General features: G+C 33.3%; 1 long non-coding RNA gene across 1 annotated transcript in view; it reads left to right on the forward strand.

The window, feature by feature from the left end:
- Window positions 1–5913, forward strand: part of LOC117116645 — a 10181-nt gene extending 4268 nt beyond the window's left edge. The window contains exon 3 of the long non-coding RNA XR_004446797.1: window positions 4801–5913. This is a non-coding gene — a long non-coding RNA (uncharacterized LOC117116645). The remainder of the gene's footprint in view (window positions 1–4800) is intronic.
- Window positions 5914–9854: the final 3941 nt, after the last annotated feature.

The following is a 9854-nucleotide window of genomic DNA, read 5'->3' on the forward strand; positions in this document are numbered from 1 at the left end:
CAAAGTTAACTCAACAACGTCCTTTTACTATCTTTAGGTAACGTAAAATATTTACTTCGTGTGCACTTATAACCCCCTACAACACAATTTACTGGCATATTGTGTAAAACTCGGGAAACTATGTAATATACTAACAGCCTAGGGTAGAAATTCGGGCTTTTCTTCCTCCGCTAGGCCACCGTCGCAGTGTTTTGATTTCGCGCTTGGATGAAGTTTGGCAAAGTCGGTCACCAATGACGTCATTGAGTGACCTCTTTGTTTCTAAGGTCTTTCAAAAATGAAACTTTAAACTCATTTTTTTCGTACAAAATCAATTTTATTCGTAATATATGACCAACACTTGTGTTTATAATATATTTATAAATATAAACAAGCTGTAGTTTATAAAAATTGTCAGAATAGGTGGCAGAGGCACTTTAATCACAATAATATACAATAATTAATTTATAGAATTCATCGTAAAAAATAAAGTAAGCCTACACTACTGAATAGTAACTCTGTTAATTTTAAAAGCATTTTAAAATAAAAATCAGAAAAAAAAATAATTGTTATTTTACTCTACTGTAATTATTTATTTATTTTTTATTTATTTCATTTCATCAAACCAACAGCGAATCATCGCCACTAACAGGCTGGTAAAATATATAAAATTTAAATACAGTATATCAAATATATAGACGAAAGAGTACAAAAATCTCACCTATTCAAATGATTAATAATAATAGAACGAAATATAGACAAACTGTTGTGAAAAATGTCAATATTAGAGGTTAAAATAAGAGAATTATATTGAAGAGAAAGTCTAGAAATAAAACTACGTTTACAGACATCAACTCTACAAAAGGGGACATTAAAGGTAGGACAGGAACGAATACTTCTAGAATTAACATGATGAAGACACTCAGATCGCGATGAACAGAAACTTTTTCTAAAACAATATCCCCAATTTTATAAGGAAAATATAAAGGTTTTAATTTAAGAGAAACAGACATTGATTTACATTTGGAGACATTGAGAGAAAGACCCCAGTGCCGACTCCATGCAACCACAGCATCAAGATCTTCCTGAAGACCCCTAGCATCACTCTCAGTCCCGACAATACGATACAGCTTCAGATCATCAGCGTACATAAGGCAATGTGAGTTGTTAACAAAATAAGGAAGATCATTAATGAATAAATTGAAAAATAAAGGACCAAGGATAGACCCTTGGGGGACGCCAGATGGAACGGGTTTGGATTTAGAACAAAAACCGTCAATAACCACACGTTGACTGCGATTAGAGAAATAATCAGAAATTAAGCTAAAAGGGGACCGGTGATACCAAATTTTTGAATTTTAAAAATAAGTTGAGAATGGGAAATGCAGTCAAAAGCTTTGGAAAAATCTGTGAATATAATGTCACATTGTAATTTAGAGTTGATTGCATTAAGTGCGGTGAATAAAAAACTAGCAAGATTAGTTTGAGTTGACCTACCTGGAATAAACCCGTGTTGAAATGAACTTAAAACAGGAGAAACATGGGGAAAAATTTGATCAAAAAGAATACGTTCAAATATTTTGGAAAGAGATGGGAGCAGTGAAATGGGACGGTAATTGGTAATCTCATTACGGGAACCCCCCTTGAAAATGGGACAAATATTAGCTTGTTTCCAGACATCAGGAAATTTGCCTGTGGAAAGAGATAAATCAAATATTTTTTAAGGGAACAGAAAGCGGAACAGAACCAGCTTTAAGCAAAATGGTTACTGATACCATCACAGCCAACGGCCTTATTTACACAAAGCTTACTTAGATGACCTGAAACTGCATCAGCACTGACGGTTACCGAGGAAAGATAGTCCAAGGGGTACTCAGGAAGATCAGGAGCTTCAGGGATTAGAGACTGCTGAGAAGATGTATTATTATTATTATTATTGTTATTAGTATTAAAAAATGAATTGAAGTAAATACTAAAAGCATTAGCTCTTTTCAAAGAGGTGGCATGGACTTGACCTTGATAATGGAGTACAGAGGGCAATGTTGATGACTTCCGTGATGTTCTAATCCAAGACCAAAATCTTTTAGGATTGATATTCAGATCGTTTGAAAGAGCATCTGTACCGCTGATTACAAAGTTTTTTGAAATTTGTTCTGGCCATTCTAAAATCTTCAACAGCAAGTCGAGTTTTAGTTCTTTTCTTAAGTTTAAATAATTTTTCCTTAAGTTTTAAAGCTTTGTATAATTCATGATTAAACCAAGGTGGGAGTTTTCTTTTTGGTTTAAACACAGGAACAAAATCTTTAATTGTTGCATGGAGTAAATCATAAAATAAAGAAGTGGCCTCATTAACATCATTAGTTAAATCAAGAATATTCCAAGGAATAAAATTTAAAGTATTTACAAGGTCATTAAAATTGAGTTTTTTAAAATTGTATAAAAGTCTATTATCATTATTATTAAAATTATCATTATTATCATTGCACTGAAATGTATAAAAAATAGACAAAGATTCATGATCAGATTTGAAAATATTTAATCCAGACGTAATACCAGAAGAGTCGAGATGTTTGCTACAAAGTACCAAGTCTAAAATCCTATTGTTACATGTTATGGAAGTATTGCACTGATAAAGGCAATTACTATTTAATACTGTGTCAATAAAAAGCTGACTCATATTATCTAATCTGTCATTGTTATTAATGGTGTGAAGACCAGATGAATCCCAGCCAAGAGCTGGAAGATTGAAATCCCCAAGTATCATCACATCACATCCAATACTGTTGGGATACTGGTACAATGCTGTTTCGACTGAATGTGCAAGCTGATTGATGGATTGCACACTCTGACCGGGTGGCCTATAATAGACCCCAAGTAGTATCTTCTTTGTGTTGGAAAATACAATTTCTACCCACATAAGTTCTTGGTTGTCGTTTTCCATGTCGCTAATGCGGGAAGACTTGAATTTATTATGCACTAACAACAACAAACCACCGCCTCTCCTTCTGTCACCTCTATCTCTCCTGAACATGGAGAAATTAGCAAGGGATACTTCAGGATCAGTAACAGTTTCATTTAACCATGTCTCACACAAGGCAACAATATCGATTGTATCCAGTAGATGTCCTCGTAGTTCACTATGGAATGTTTCCATCTTATTTTTCAAGCTCCGAATGTTCTGGTAGTAAATGTGAATTTCACGGGCGCTGTCTACTTGAGGTCCAGGGTTAGGTTGGACATCACCTGACATAACTAGCACCTGGGCATGGAATGTTGCTTGAGAATTATTATAGTATATTGCTGGCCTGCCTTTAATGTTATTAAAATTTTATTGGGAATTTCAATTTACAAAAAATAAATATATGTACATAAGTGAATACAACTGGTTACCTAGTATAGTACTGCATCTAAAATCACTGCAAGTGCAAGCTGCTATCTTTCAAAAATCTAGATACATTACTGTAATACACTAATTGCAATTTGCCCTGAGCCCTGTAAATATTATAATTTTTATTTAACATAGCTGGAGCCATTTCGACCCTATATATTTATGAGGAGTTGAGGAGCATAAATATATGGGGTCGAAATGGCTCCGGGTATGTTAAATAAAATTATATGTCGATTATGACACCTAAACTTATTGACAGTATTATATTGAAAATCACAATCAAACATTATACAGTATTGAAAAGTACTGAATACTAATAGTAACACTATTAAATTCAAACCCGTTTTTTCTAAATATAAATCACAATTAAAATAATTTGTTTTTTACACTAATTAGAATGTTATTAAAAATTTATTGGGAACTTAAAAAAAATTGGTAGTGATAGTTAGACTGGTGTGTTTCATGGATTGTTTTTTAAATCCAAATCTCTATAAAACAATACTTAATCAGCAGTAATACACAATAACTAAATTTTAAAATAAATTTATTAGTATATATATATATAATATATATATATACAGTACCAGTACTGAAAAGTAAACAAGCCTGTGACTTCCAAGCCAGTTGAAAAAAAAAAATCACAATCAAAATAATTTTTTTTTTACACTGATTAGAATGTTATTAAAAATTCATTGGGAATTTGAAAAAATTGGCAGTGATAGTTAGACTGGTGTGTTTCATGGATTGTTTTTTAAATCCAAATTTCTATAAAACAATACTTAATCAGCAGTAATATACAATGATTAAATTTTAAATTAAATTTATAAATAAAAGAAAATATACAGTACCATTAATGAAAAGTAGACAACCCTGTTACTTCCAAGCCAGTTGAAAAAAAAAATCACAATCAAAATAATTTTTTTTTTACACTAATTAGAATGTTATTAAAAATTCATTGGGAATTTAAAATTTTTTGAAGTGATATATAGACTGGTGTGATTCTTAGTTTTTTATTTTTAATCCAACTCTATAAAAAAATAAAAAAATACTTAATCAGCAGTAATATACAATAATTAAATTTTAAAATAAACTTATTAGTCAAAAAAAAAATATATACAGTACCAGTCCTGAAAAGTAAAACCTGATACTAACCCTGTTACTTCCAAATTTGTTATATTTTACACTAATTAGGATGTTATTAAAAATAAATTCAGAATTTTGCAAGCTCTAGAATTCTTAATTCTTCATTATTCTTTGTCAGTCTCAATATTGATTATACCAAAAAAATATGAGGGTAACTAACATTACCATTCCTAAAAACCAACAATTTCATGTTACATTTTCAATTTCAATACAACTGTAGTATATTGTTCTGATCTTCTTAACTGTATTCATTATTATCTGCTTTCTGTTTATCTTTTGAACATCAATAGCTTCCGTTTATGCACGACTTGGCCTCTTCCCATTTTTCAATTTGCAGTAAAGCCTGTTAATTGCTGTTAATGTTGAAAGCATGCAGTATCAGCATTCAGTTGCTGGAGTTCAAAGTGTTCTGGAAGATGAAGAAAGATATTGAGTTACAAAAAACAAAACAAATGTAAGGTACACGTATCTACTACAATCTGAGGACTGCAATGGACATGCCGAATAACAACCGTAGTGTAAGCCTACCTATACCTCTCGAGCCAGTCTAAAATGCCCCTTCTGCCCTTTGCTAATACTTTACTACTACTACCTGGTGCTGACACCTTGAATGTATAGGGGAGGCCCTGGCCAGGTGGGCCCCCTGCCCCTTCGAATTTGCCAATGTTAGTAGATATCTTGGATCAATTAACATACAGAAATAAAAATTGCTGTTTTTAGGGGATTTTTCAGGCACCATGTGTGATGATGTATTTTGATGAGGGTGTACCTTTTTGATATATTTACCATTTTTTATTAATTTTGTCAGAAACCTGGTACTAAATATATAAATTTTATTTCATGAAATAAAAATAAGAAGTATTAAACCATATTTTATGATTTTATTTGACATACCTTCAATTCTTTAGAATTTCATTTCCCTGGATAATTAACTTAAATTGGCCGTATTATACTGTTTGTTTAAAAAATTGTTTTGACTTATATAAACTATTGGAAACAATGCTTAAAATGGTTTTCAAAGGTAAATCCATTTTTTTATATCTTCTTCAAATATCGATTTGTGAAGATTAATCATATTCTTCAAAAAATACCCTCCGTAGTTACTGTAAATAATGGTTCCATGGTGTCCCAAAAACACACCACATACAGTACGGTAGTGTTGAAAATTGTTCTGTTATTGAGTTATGATTACGGTGTCCAAAGATTCCTCGAAAACACTTAATATTTCTGTACGTTACGTACCGCTGCACACTGCTGTACGGTTATTCATCAATCCAAGAAAGATGTCTAGGACTGAGAGTAGTAGACTTCATACTGTGTTCCCGATTTTATTAATAGCCCTAGACTAACTCTACCCATTCCATTTCATATAATAAACATCTTTTACTATTTTCACAAACTTTCTTCATACCTTCTTGTCTGTGCTTCCGCCAATACATTTGAAGGGTCTAGGAAAGCCGACGATCTACCTGGTTGGGCCCTGACCCCGGACTTGACATACAATCACCCAGCCTCGCACTCAGCTTCATAATCACAAATTTCTGATGAATAAGGCCTAGTGTCAGCGGGAGCGCATGACTCCTCTCAAATACAAAAATCTTCATAATCAATAATTGTCAATTTGAACACATCACTCGCGATGCGTTCATACAGTACTACTAGAAATGATAAAATAACTCAAGAACATAAATACACCACAGCGTGAATAACTCCAATCCAAAACTAATTTTTCATTGTTAACCATTGTCAAGTTCCCGTTGTCATAATTCTCATAGTCAGATGTTTATAAGCTTGGTTTTCTTCCTTCATAGAACCACATCTCTAGTTCCCGGTAATACCGGAGTTGCTCTCCGCAGGGTACGACTGCAACACTTAGTCAACAACATAAAGGCCCGCGGTGTTCACAGAAACAAAAATGTTGGATTTCACATCACGTTCAAAAACGACCAACTAAAACAAATTTCACTTAACAAGCCATCAGCACAGCTCATCGTTTATCCTGCAACAAGTGACTTTTTTTCCTACGACACTGTACCTTTCCCGGATATCTTTGACAACGTTTTACCGGATACACCGCATGCGCGACAATTACCCAATGATCTGTGCCGCATCCTCAACTGGGCTTCTCCAACCATCTCTGTCAAACAACTTCAGCAACAAATTATTTTCATCTAGCACACATGTACAAAATTTTGAGAAATGAGCCCATGACACTGCTTCCTGGTCGAGTGAATGGAAGTACTTCAGTCGATGATTATTCGTGAGGTCACTTAGCTGATACAATTAATAAGTATACTGAGCATGCTGATAAATTTCACCGATTAATGCTGTTTAAGTATGGCAATGTATTAACTGGATATGAAATGAAATTCATCGACGTAGTACCACAGCTACTGGAAAGGTATCCTTTTCACTCTGTCTTGAGACTTTCGACAGAACAAGGAGAGCGAACACACTATATGGACATGTGTCGATTTTATCAACATTCGACACGCGGTGGTGGATCGACCAAACAGGATCCAATTTCCAAATTGTTTGGATGGCAATGGCGTATGGTCCATCATCGTATTCGAGAATGTCCAGTGGAAGTGCGGAATCGTTTTGAACATTTCATCGCAACCAAAATGCGTCCGCCAGTTGAAGAACCGAATAATGATGGAGATGCGAGACTAGTGTGTGAGAACACCATACCAAAGCCCTGGAAGGAAGAAGCATCGTCATAGTAGGAAGACTAGGATAATATACCTTTGCCGCAATTTCTAGTAATAACAACGCAAGCAGAATGTGATAAGGATCCTCCTAAAGTTGCCATGGTGTTAGCTGAGTGCTTTAGAAGAGGTGTTGAAATACTAAGTGATGCACTACTTAGAAGTCTGGAAAATGGTACATTTACATCGCTAGAGAACTACAAGCTAGATCTAAATAGTCTGAAAAAATGCTCCATACACAACAATCCAGTCTGTGGCACCTGATAACAGTATTACAACTACAACAGGTAAGCCTATGCTGAACTATTAGATAAATTTTCTATTGCTTCACGAATTGATTTGTACCGAATATATTCTGTCTCTTATACACATCTAGATGTGTATAAGAGACAGGAAATAAAAATTGCTGTTTTTAGGGGATTTTTCAGGCACCATGTGTGATGATGTATTTTGATGAGGGTGTACCTTTTTGATATATTTACCATTTTTTATTAATTTTGTCAGAAACCTGGTACTAAATATATAAATTTTATTTCATGAAATAAAAATAAGAAGTATTAAACCATATTTTATGATTTTATTTGACATACCTTCAATTCTTTAGAATTTCATTTCCCTGGATAATTAACTTAAATTGGCCGTATTATACTGTTTGTTTAAAAAATTGTTTTGACTTATATAAACTATTGGAAACAATGCTTAAAATGGTTTTCAAAGGTAAATCCATTTTTTTATATCTTCTTCAAATATCGATTTGTGAAGATTAATCATATTCTTCAAAAAATACCCTCCGTAGTTACTGTAAATAATGGTTCCATGGTGTCCCAAAAACACACCACATACAGTACCTGTCTCTTATACACATCTAGATGTGTATAAGAGACAGGTACCGCTGATCATCACCATCATCATCATCATCACCATCGTCATTGTCGTTGTCGTCGTCGTCATTATTATTATTATTATTATTATTATTATTGTTATTATTATTATTTATTTATTTATCATCATCATCATCACCATCATCATTATCATCATCATCATCATCATTATTATTACAACGAATGTGAATCCTTCATAAGTAAATATTACAATTTTTTTTTCAACAGCAAAGGTCGGAGTGCATACTGTATGCTAAAACGAAAAGAACGACAAGACAGACAGCCTTTGCAACTGATTTGTCAAAATGCACAAACGAAAAGGAAACACCGAAAATCAAACCAGGTTAAACGTAAAAGACTGTCAGCTTATACACATCTCAATTTTTATTTCTGTATGTTAATTGATCCAAGATATCTACTAACATTGGCAAATTCGAAGGTTTTCTATTCTTTTATTATCATTATTATTACGCTCAACAAATTGTTTTGTCATTGTTTCTTCTAATTAAAGATAATGCATGACCAGCCAGAACTACAGTTCGGAGAAAGAACCGCAATCATTAACCAAATGTGGAGGGAATGTACCAATGTTGAACGACGAGAGTGGAATGAACGTGCCCAAAACGATCAGCCTTTGTAAAGTTTAGTTTCTGTGACAACAATGCTTTTACTCTAGGTATGCCCATATATTCCTTCATCCATTCATTCATCCATCCATCCATTCATTCATCCATCCATCCATCCATCCATCCATCCATTCATTCATTCATTCATTCATTTGGTTAAAATCACAATACAAATTTACAGCAAAAACATGAAATTAAAGGCAATTACACTAATGTTTTAAATTGTCACACTAAAACTTCAGATTCAGATTTGATTTATTGATTCATTCACATCATACATAACAGTAAACACACACACTTATCATAATCAGGGACAAACATATTTTTTTCTTAGCCAACCCGTTCGGAGATAACACTTCCCTCCCCACCCCCAACTAGGCTTCTCAGAACAAAACAAATTACAATGTTTTATTAATGTGCCTTTGTAGGATATAAAATAATACTATTTTATATAAAACTACAAAAAGTACCGGACCTGTGTGTACTGTACTTAATTACTTCAGTCAAGTCCTACAAGATTTATAATTGTGTTCACGCATCCTCTAGTCACTGCATTATAGTATACATTTTTCATCACAGAAGCCCGTATACGCTGTGTTTTGAAGAGAAAAACATGTCTAAATTACATATAATGTGAATTCAATCCCTGTTTGAATTAAGCTGTTGTGATGGTTTATTATATATATATATATATATATATATATATATAGATCTTCAATAAAACAACTTGTTTGAAAGCCACTATAAATACATTACCAATGATGGTAATTTCGAATCAATTAATAGGACCACGTGAACTGCAGCGAGTTCTATCCTTATCATCTAGATAGTTGCATTCAATAGATTGCTTATTCAAAATAACAATCTATTGATTGACTGTAGCTTACGTTGTAAGTTTCCTTTTGCCGTGAATTTGTAGATGATTGGACCCGAAAGGCGGGTTACTAAACTTGTATACAATTTTGTGGTTCCACAGATACTATTAGAACTTCGACAACGAAGTAAATATGTCTCCAGTGTCTCAGTTCCAGATAGGCCAAGTAGAAGTCTTAGATGAAGTCTTAGATGATGAGACTGGTGTCTGGAGAGCTGCCACAATCACTGGAATAAACAAAACAAAAAAATCGTT

The sequence above is a fragment of the Anneissia japonica genome, unplaced genomic scaffold (genome assembly GCF_011630105.1).
Source record: "Anneissia japonica isolate Jap-2015-1 unplaced genomic scaffold, ASM1163010v1 scaffold1060_len253145_cov167, whole genome shotgun sequence".
Taxonomy (NCBI): domain Eukaryota; kingdom Metazoa; phylum Echinodermata; class Crinoidea; order Comatulida; family Comatulidae; genus Anneissia; species Anneissia japonica.